General features: G+C 47.5%; 1 non-coding gene across 1 annotated transcript; it reads left to right on the top strand.

Annotated features, from left to right (window-relative positions):
• The first annotated feature begins 6,005 nt into the window (after nucleotides 1-6,005).
• LOC115031012 (small nucleolar RNA SNORA17) lies at nucleotides 6,006-6,137 on the top strand. The gene has a single exon (XR_003836602.1). It is a non-coding gene; the product is annotated as a small nucleolar RNA SNORA17 (small nucleolar RNA).
• Nucleotides 6,138-9,553: the final 3,416 nt, after the last annotated feature.

Below are 9,553 nucleotides of genomic sequence, written 5' to 3'. Positions count from 1 at the left end.
TTTTTAATTACGTGTGTGTGTGTGTGTGTGTGTGTGTGTGTGTGTATGTACATGGGTGCAATGCCTCCAGAGGCCAGAAGGGGGCGGCAGAATCCTGGCACCCTAGGCAGTTGTGAGCCACCTGACATTGGTGCTGAGCGCCAAACCCAGGTCCTTTTAAAAGAGTTGTTTGTCCTTTTAACTGAGGCACCATCTCTCCAGCTCTCTACCGTTTGTTTTTTCTGCTAGTTGATTCTCTGTCTTGAGACTTCAGATGCAGATGGTGAAGGTCATTGCTCCCTCACCATCTCTTGGTAAGTCTTTATCACAACTTTGCCAAAGGTGCCAGCTCACTCTCCAGACAAGTACTTCCTGCTTTTGTTCCTTGTCCCACTCTCAGCCCATCCTGTGAGACATGCTCCTGTCAATGTCCCCCTGTCCTCTGAGACATGTTCCTGTCAATGTCACCCTGTCCCCTGAGACATGCTCCTGTGCAATGTCACCTTGTTCCCTGAGACAGGCTCCTGTTCAATGGCCATGTGGTATTTTTTTCATTCCTAATTTCTCACCTCCTGGGATTCTGTTCTTGACTGTGTACTCATGGTTTGTGTATCAAGACTGTTATGTAGCCTGCTCTACACAATCTTTCTCTAAGACTGGCTTCTGAGCTCACATCCACACTGGGTGACAACATAGGCAGACCTTGCCTGGGTTCTCTGCACACCACAGCCACCATATTTCCCCTGGGTACATCCCCAATGACGGCATGCCTCAGCAGGCCGTTAGTTCTGCACATATACCAGCTTCACCCCCATGGTCTCCTGCCCCACAGCTGTGCCTCTGGGCCACATAGCCCAACTTGAGTGTGTGAAAACATCCCAGGGTCCTCCTAGCACATCTGCCACACTGATGATGGTCCACCACCAAGACCTTTCCTGTGGCCCCCAGGATAGGTCATGGCTCACCCAGTTTTGGAGGCATCTGCAGCCTAGTTCATGATCAGTAATGCTTATGAGCGTCTTCTCATGGGTGCAGCCGCCTCTCTACCGCACCATCAACAGTCCACACCTCACCCTCGGTTTCCAGAGCGGTTTCTCTCCTCACTTCTGCTAACCACATGCTGTGTGTATTGCTTCCCTGTCAGTGTTTAACTGCAGACCATTTCTCAAGTGCTCAAGTGTGTGTCCTTTTGGTCTTTCACTGAATAGAAGTGAACTCTGAAAAACATCTGTTGCTTCCTTGTAGCCAACAAACACCTTTGAATTTGGTTGAAGACATTCCTAGTCATGAGTAGTGGGAGTTCCTCCTCCATTTTCTTTTAACTCTATTTTTTTCCTACCCACCTAGGATCCAGCTGTGTGTCTGGTATCCTGCCAGGTTCAGGATGGATGTGTTGTACTGCGTTTAGGGGCTCTGGGTCTTTGTATAAACAGATGTCACCATGATTTGCTGCTTCTTATCCTCTTTGAAATTCACACAGAGATGTAGCTGCAGCCCTGATTGTGTGTAAGAGCTTTAATTGTCAGTTCGACAGGATCTAAAATCACCTTGGGGAGAGTCTCAGTGAGGGATTGCCTAGGCCAGGGTGACCTCCTGCACTATGAAGGATTGCCTTGGGATGAGTTGCCCATTGTGGGCATCACTAGTCCCTCCAATGCACCAGCTCCCATTGTCTATGGGATCATACTTGCATTCTTCCTAGACATCACATATCCTTTCATGTGTCTGCTATAGCAAAACATTCTTTCACATGTCCAAAGAAACCAGAAGTTTCCACTTCAAGTTGCTTTCTGCCGGGATATTTTACTACAGCAACAGAAAAGAAACTAGGGTGCTGTGTTAGGAGATAGGACCTTTAAGAGATGAGGAGGCCACATGGGGTCAGTCTTTCTGCCATTCAATCAGGCAGCAGGATAGGCCTTGCCACGTGCCAGAACTCTGGCCTTGGGTTCCCAGCTCCCTGGACTGAGGAACGAATTTCTGTTCACTGTGACTCAAGCTGTGGTGCTTCAGTCAAGACGCGGGCAACAAGCCTGCCCCCTGCTCTTCCAGCCCTGACTGGGGCTGTGGAGAATAAACACAGGGAGAGGTTCTCAGCTACCCCTGCATCGTTCCGGTCTTGTGGCTTAGAACCACTCTTAGGTTCTAGTAATTCACATTTTTGTTCTATTTTTGATAAAAAGAACTTCTATGTGTTTCCTACTTTCTAAATGCTTTGTATAGAAATAGGAATTGACTGTTTGTAGAAAAGACCACAGAAGCCAGTTGTGGCCCTGCACATCTGAAATCCCAGCACTAGGGAGGTGGAGGGCAGAAGGGAAGGTAACCAGGCTATCAAGGTCATTCACAGATACAGAGTCTAAGGCTACCCTGGTCTGAGACACTGTCTCCCCCAAAAATGAAAGCGGGAGCAAGGGAGCAAGGAAGGGAAAGGAAGAAAGAAAATGTTGCAGAAATCCCCGGAGTCCTCCAGCCTTAGGTCTTCCATGGCAGATGGCCACTGGCCGCCATCTACCGTTTTATGGTTTATCTGTGTGTTCCAGACACCTGTTTTATTTACCTATATCACATGTCAAGTTTATAAAAATGTCATGTCTGCTTGTTTGTGGTGCCATTTTCAGATCCTGTGTGCTTTCAACCTCTCTTCCTCCCTCATTCTCTCCCCTCCCTCCCTCCCTCCCTCCCTCCCTCCCTCCCTCCCTCCCTCCCTCCCTCTCTTCCCCCATCTCTCCCTCTCTGTCCCTCCCTCTCTCCTTCTCTCTCCCTCCCTCTCTCTTCTTCCCTCTCTTTCTCCCTCCCTCCCTCCCTCCCTCCCTCCCTCCCTCTCTTCCCCCATCTCTCCCTCTCTGTCCCTCCCTCTCTCCTTCTCTCTCCCTCCCTCTCTCTTCTTCCCTCTCTTTCTCCCTCCCTCCCTCCCTCCCTCCCTCCCTCCCTCTCCCTCTCCTCTCTCCCTTCCTCCCTCTCCCTCCCTTCCTCTCTGCCTTTCATTTCCCAGAAGTCCAATCTTTTTTAAAGTGTATAAGGATAAAGCAGGGGAGGCAGAGGCATGAGCAGGGAACCGTGGGTCCTGGGGAGGCAGAGGATAGGAAAGTAAGACACAGGAATTCATTCCTCAGAGTTGCCCAGGCTCTCTGAGACATGTTTGCTTTTGACACTAGATTTTGAGCTTTTTTTCAGCAACTGCAGGTTTTGCCTCCTCTGGCTGTTCCCTTATGATCGCCTCTCTGTTCACTGGGGGTGGGGGTGTGGGGGGGGCTCTCTCCCTCTCCCTCCAGCTCTGTCTGTTAACTGCTCAGCTCCTGTTACTTTCTCTTTATTTCCTGACCAGTGCGTTTAAGGCTGTCGGTCTCCACTTCCGCTGCCTCGTTGAGTGAGCCAATCCCATTTTATTGTCACATATTCTATGTGTTTCCTCTTTCCCTTAAAAGCAAGTGTTTGTTAAACAAACAAACAAACAATTTATTGATAAAAATTTCTGTTGCTCAGAAGTCAATTTTTAAAAAACTGTTCTTTTCTTGGGTTGAATTTTGTTTTTTTTTTTTTTAAGATTTATTTATTGTTATTTTGTGTGCATAAATGTTAGCCTACATGTGCAGTGTGTGTGTGTGTGTGTGTGTGTATTGCCTGGAGGAGCCAGTAGAAGGCGTCGGATCCCCCTGAAACTGGAGCTGTGGCAGTTGGTTTTAAGCTGCCACAGGTTCTCTGCAAGAGCAACAAGCAACCTTAGCTTCTGAGCCATCTCTTGGGTTCCTGGATTTCATGTGTTGCCCCTCCCTTCCGTTCCCAGGCTGTGCTGTCACAGAGACTGAATGGTCCATGCTTGTCACCTTTCTTGTCACCTCGTCGTCGTGTGTTTGCAGACGCTGTCCTGGCAGGTGTAGTCACGTGCCTGGTGGCTAGATCTTCCCTTATTTAGAATGCCAGAATGCCTTGGTCTTTTCTTACACTCCTAATTGTTTTCCTCCCATAGCTGCGGTCCCTAAAAGGAGCTTCGGAAAGTCAGCAGTTCCCTGCCACGAATAGCTTGGACAGCACTTTCAAACGATGAGCGGCTGTACAAACAGATCCCTCCAAACTCTACATGCAAGTGGCCAAGAGGAGTCAGGGACAGAATTACCATCCACTCTTGGCGGCCATAGAAACGCTGGTGCCACCAGTGACATCAACTTCAAGCACAAGGTCACCGAGCACCCTCCAGTGAGACAGCTCTAGTGTGAGACTGACGGTGCATAGATTAACTCTTTACAGACTCGGCACTGTTCACGTCAATGCAATTAGAATCGCAAACGCTTAGATTAGATTTCACTTTTTTAATCCAACAAGATTGAAAAGGAGACATCTCTCTCCCCGCCCCCACCTCCTATTATAGAGTACGCTAATGATTCTCCATTAATTTAATAAAGAAAATGTGAGGTCACAGGAGTTGGCTCCGTCAGTAGGGTGTAGCACAGAATCATAAGAACCCGAGTTCAAACCCCCAGCACCCATGTTAAAAGCCAGGCGTGCAGAGGGGTCAGGGACACCACAAGAAAACCTACAGAAGCAGCTACCCGGGGGCCCACGAGGACTCACGGAGCCTGAACTGCCAACCAGAGAGCATGCGTGGGATGTAGCTTAGTCGTCGTGTGGGAACCCTAGCAACAGGAAAGGGGGCCTGTCTCTGACTCTGTCCCCTGCTTTGGGGACACTTCCGCCCCCCCCGCCCCCACAACTGGGCTGCCTCACTTAGCCTCAAAAAGATAAGATGGGCCTAGTCTTATTACAACTTGATATGCCAAAGCTGTTTGATAGTCATGGGAGGCCTCCCCTTTTCTGAAGAGAAAGTGGATGAGGGAGGGGAGAAGGACTTGGGGGAAGGGAGGTGTGGTGGTTTGTATGCTCGGCCCAGGGAGTGGCACTATTAGGAGGTGTGGCCTTGTCGGAGTAGGTGTGTCATTGTGGGTGTGGACTGTAAGACCCTCCCTCCTCTTAGCTGCCTGGAAGCCAGTCTTCTCCTAGCAGCCTTCAGATGAAGATGTAGGAATTCTCAGCTCCTCCTGCACCATGCCTGTCTGGATGCTGCCATGTTCCCACCTCGATGATAATGGACTGAACCTCTGACCCTGTAAGTCAGCCCCAATGAAATGTTGTCCTTATAAGGTTACCTTGGTTATGGTGTCTCTTCACAGCACCCTAACTAAGACCACTGTTGTTAGGGTGTAAAGGTTTACAAATCAATTAATTCTTAAAAACGGGCATAGTGATACATGCCTGTCATCAGGATCACTGCAATTTGATGACCCTCCAGCCTGCTAAAACCAGTGAGTTCCAAGTTCAATGGGAGACCCTGCCGTAGCAAAGGTTTCTACAGCCGTGATGAAGCACCATGACCAAAATCCACTTGGAAGAAGACAGTGTTTATTTCAGCTGGCAGGTGTAGTCCGTCATCCAGGGGAGTCTGAGCGGGGACTCAAGGCAGGAACCTAGAGGCAGGGACTGAAGCAGAGACTGGAGGAGCATCACTTACTGGCTTTTTCCCCATAGCCTCCTCAGACTGCTTCCTTATAGGCTGAAGGAGCACCCGCCCAAGGGTGGCACCGCCCACAATGGGCTTGGCACTCCCACAATAATCATTAATCAATAAAATGTCCCTCAGTCCTACCCATGGGAAATCTTATAGAGGTGTGTTCTAAATTGATATTCTCCCTTCCCAAGTAACTCTGACATGTGTCAGGTTGACACAATAAACTCTCAAGTAAAGATCCTGTCTCAAAATATAAAGGAAGGGGCTGGAGAGACAGCTCAGCAGTGAAGAGCCCTCACTGCTTTTGCGAAAGACCCAGACTCCATTCCTAGCATGTGTAAGGTGGCTTATAATAGTCTAAAACTCCTATTCCAAGAAGCACAATGCCCTCTTCTGGCCTCTGTGGGCACCAAGTATGCATTTACTGTCTGTGCAAGCATACATGCATGCATACATACATACATACATACATACATACATACATACACTCTGATAAAATACTCATACACATAAAATAAAAATACGAGCCCCTAGAGGCCTTGTGGGTGTGGCTGCTGTGTTACGTGTACAGCAATAGCTGACAGAGAGGGGAGAGGCCATGTCTACACTCAGTGTTCTGACCTTTCAACATCTGAATGATTAGTAGCCTAATTCTCCCTGAGAAAATCAAACCTGAGATGACCACCACTTTACTTCCAGGCGGGGCTGGACAGGCTCCTAGGACAGAGAGCAAGCCAGAGACTAGAAGGACCCTTCCTGGGACCATGGGTCCAGGGAAGAAGTGAGCTTGGGTCAGACAATCCTTGCACAGGGTCACTGGGGTGGTCTGGGTGAGGAACAAGCCCAAGATGGGACCCAGACAGGTAGCCTGAGACCAGTCCAGCACAATGCAGGCCTGAGGGGCAGACCATGCCTGAGATGACCCTTACCTGGCACCATAATGCACCAGTAGGGCATAGCACTCCTAAGACCATTCCTGAGACAACCCCAGACACTCAGAGACCCTGGACACCATTACTAGGGTCAAGGAAGTGGTGGATAAGTACAAGAGAAAGAGAAACAGAAGGACATAGCACAACGAAGAGAGGCAGAACTGGAGACTCGAGTGAAGAACAGCCTGATGTGAATAGTCTGTGATGTCACCTGGGACTATGGTGGGGTCCTGGCCTGTGCTGCCAAAGGTGGCCACATCTGGTCTGTTACCACCAAAGGCCAGGCAGACGTCCCTGGTCTAGGCTGCTGCCCTGACACTTGTTGATGTCTGAAGGCTGTGTAGAACTGGTACCACCCCTCACTTGGACACTGTGGGAGAGGTGGCCCTGGTGACATGTGAAGGGGAAGTTTCTGGGTATGTCATGTGATGCAGACTCATGTGGTGTTTTGCTGAGGCGAGACCTATGGGAGGACAGGTTTGGAGAGAGTATGAATAGGACCCAGTGGACAGAGAAGGCATGCTTTCTTTGATCTTGCGTGTTTGCTGATCTTTGCTTCATTGAGAGAGGCACAGAAGAGAATTTCTCCTGGAGTTCCTGCTGGTCCTGGTCACTCTTGCTGACTCGTGCTGACTTGGCAGAAGTCTAGCTGTTTCTGCTGAGTCATGTCACCACTTCTGATTTGTGTTTGATATCCTGACACTACTGAACTGAACCGCTGGTATCCTGACAAATGGAGATTGGAATCGTCCTGTAGAACTACTTCTAAACAGGTCCACATCCACTTGTCCCACTTACCATCTTTTCTCCCCTACTTTTAAACTAGAAGTGGGGTTGAAGCATTTGAGAACCCTTATTAAAAGTAGGTTTTGAGGAGGCTGTAGAGATGGCTCAGCTGTTTAGAGCACTGACTGCTCTTCCAGAGGTCCTGAGTTCAATTCCCAGCAACTATATGGTAGCTCACAACCATCTGTAATGGGATCTGATGCCCTCTCCTGGTGTGTCTGAAGACAGCAACAGTGTACTTATATATAAATTTTTAAAAATCTCTAAAATAAGTTCTGAAAAATCTAACCCTACAGGTGGCACCAATGGGCAATTCTGCTTTGAATGTGATAGAGGAAATGTCAGGTTATGAGGGGTTAACAATATTCGTTAAGGAGGTTGGCAAAATAGCAGCTATGGCTGCTGGGTGGGCTGATACATTGTTCCTGGAGGGGGGAATTTGTTTTTGTTTCGTGGTTTTCATGTATACTCTTTTGAAAAAGATTGAGAAGAAACCTGATAATTCTCTTATGTTAGAGAAGATTGCAGAGTTGACTGAGCATGTAGAGATTGCAAATAGAGGTGGAATTGCTTGGGAAATAAAAAAGAGCCGGTAGGGTTCAGGCTTGGTGTCTGAGACTGGGAATGTACAGCAAGATGAAAAGGGCAGAAGAGGCTGGGAGGTAGAGTTCTACCTCCCCCAGGTCCACACACTTTCACTGCCAGGCTCCCAGAGCACCTCTGTAAAACTAGGGGCCGAGAAGAGCAGGAAATGGTACAGGTACAACAGAAAAGTGTTCAACTGAGTGAACCATCAGAAGACTTCCTTGGGCCTACACAGGCACCTTAGGCCTTCACAGTCTTTGGGCAATATATGTCTACTAATGATGATACTCCTGCCTATAATGAGCTGACCTTGTGTCCAATAGAAATGCTAGCTAGCTCTAAAGCATTTTAAAGAGACTATGGTTTTGTATGGCTTGCATTCTCCATTTGTTAAGCCCTATGCAGCATAGGGTTATCCCCGCAAATTGGAAGGGATTGGTGTCAGCTGTTCTAGAAACTGGAAATGGTTATTGTGGTGGATGTACGAAGCCACAAAAACAGAACAATGGAATATAGCAAGGGGGAGGAGTGTTACTAAAGACCAACTGTGTGGTGAAGGGCGTAATGCTGATTTACAAGAACAAATCCGATCTGGTGATGGTGTAATTGAACAATGTCATATTGCAGCTTTAAGAGTGTGAGATATGATTGAGGAGCAAAAGGTCGGGGAATCTAGTTCATTTATCAAGGTAATAGAGGAACCTATAGAAGCATTCACAGACTTCTTACAGAGATTGGGTTCAGCTGTAAATACAGCCATATCAGACCCTGAAACCAGACAGTCATCGATAGAAATATTGGCCTTTGAGAGCACAAATACTGAATGTAAGAGAGCAGTCAGACCATTGAAAGCAGGAGGAGCCCCAGTAGACGAATGGGTAAGACAGACACCTGGTGTTGGTTTTCAGGAGCATCAGTGATAATATCATAGGGCAAGCCATAGCTAGAAGTCTTAGAAATAAAAATGCCTGATGCTTTAATTGTGGTAAATTTGGCCATTCCCAAAGAAATTGTAAGACTAGAAGACTCAGAGCTCAAAATACCAAGTACATTGACCCTGGAAAATATATAGTATTCATAAAAGAGAACAATAGGTTCTGGTTGCTGTGAACTACAAAGGTTTCCTGGGTATTGTAGCCCTGGTGGGAAGGGCAAACATTGGTCAAAGGATTGCCAGTCTGAGAAGGACATAGAAGGTAACCTCTTGCCTTCAGGAAATGAAGAGAAGGACCGAGGCTCTGCAATAAACAATCCAAACTATCTTCCTTTGGTCAGCCAGAAAGTACCAAGCCAGACAAGAAAATCAAACTGAAGTATTTCTGATCCGATACATGCTACAGAATGGAATGCAACTTTGGATCTGGCTACAGATCCGCCTCTTACCCTATCCCCAAAAGTGGAGTGTTATAAGTTAACCACTGATGTGTATGGTCCCTTACCTTCAGGGACAGTGGAAATAGTTTTTGGAAGAAGTGGATTAACTTCTCAAGTATTTATTATGCATCCAGGTGTAGTAGATGAGGATGGCAAGAAAGAGATAAAAATCATGGCATATGTGAAAAAGAAATGCAAACTGATGCAGGGAATAGATTTGCTCAACTGTTGTCTCCTTACATCAAGGGCAAGGCTGCTCCAGTAGAAAGGACAGGAGCTTTTGGGAGTACTGGGAAACGTGTGTTCTGGCAAACAGTGGTCAATAACCAAAATTAATGGTACAAATGAATGGTATTGACATAGAAGATTTGGTGGATACAGGAGCTGATGTTAG

Source organism: Mus caroli, unplaced genomic scaffold, assembly GCF_978045245.1.
Source record: "Mus caroli unplaced genomic scaffold, Mus_caroli_1 scaffold_6, whole genome shotgun sequence".
NCBI lineage: Eukaryota > Metazoa > Chordata > Mammalia > Rodentia > Muridae > Mus > Mus caroli.
The sequence above is the reverse complement of the archived record's forward strand: the minus strand, read 5'-3'. Positions and strand labels throughout refer to the sequence as shown.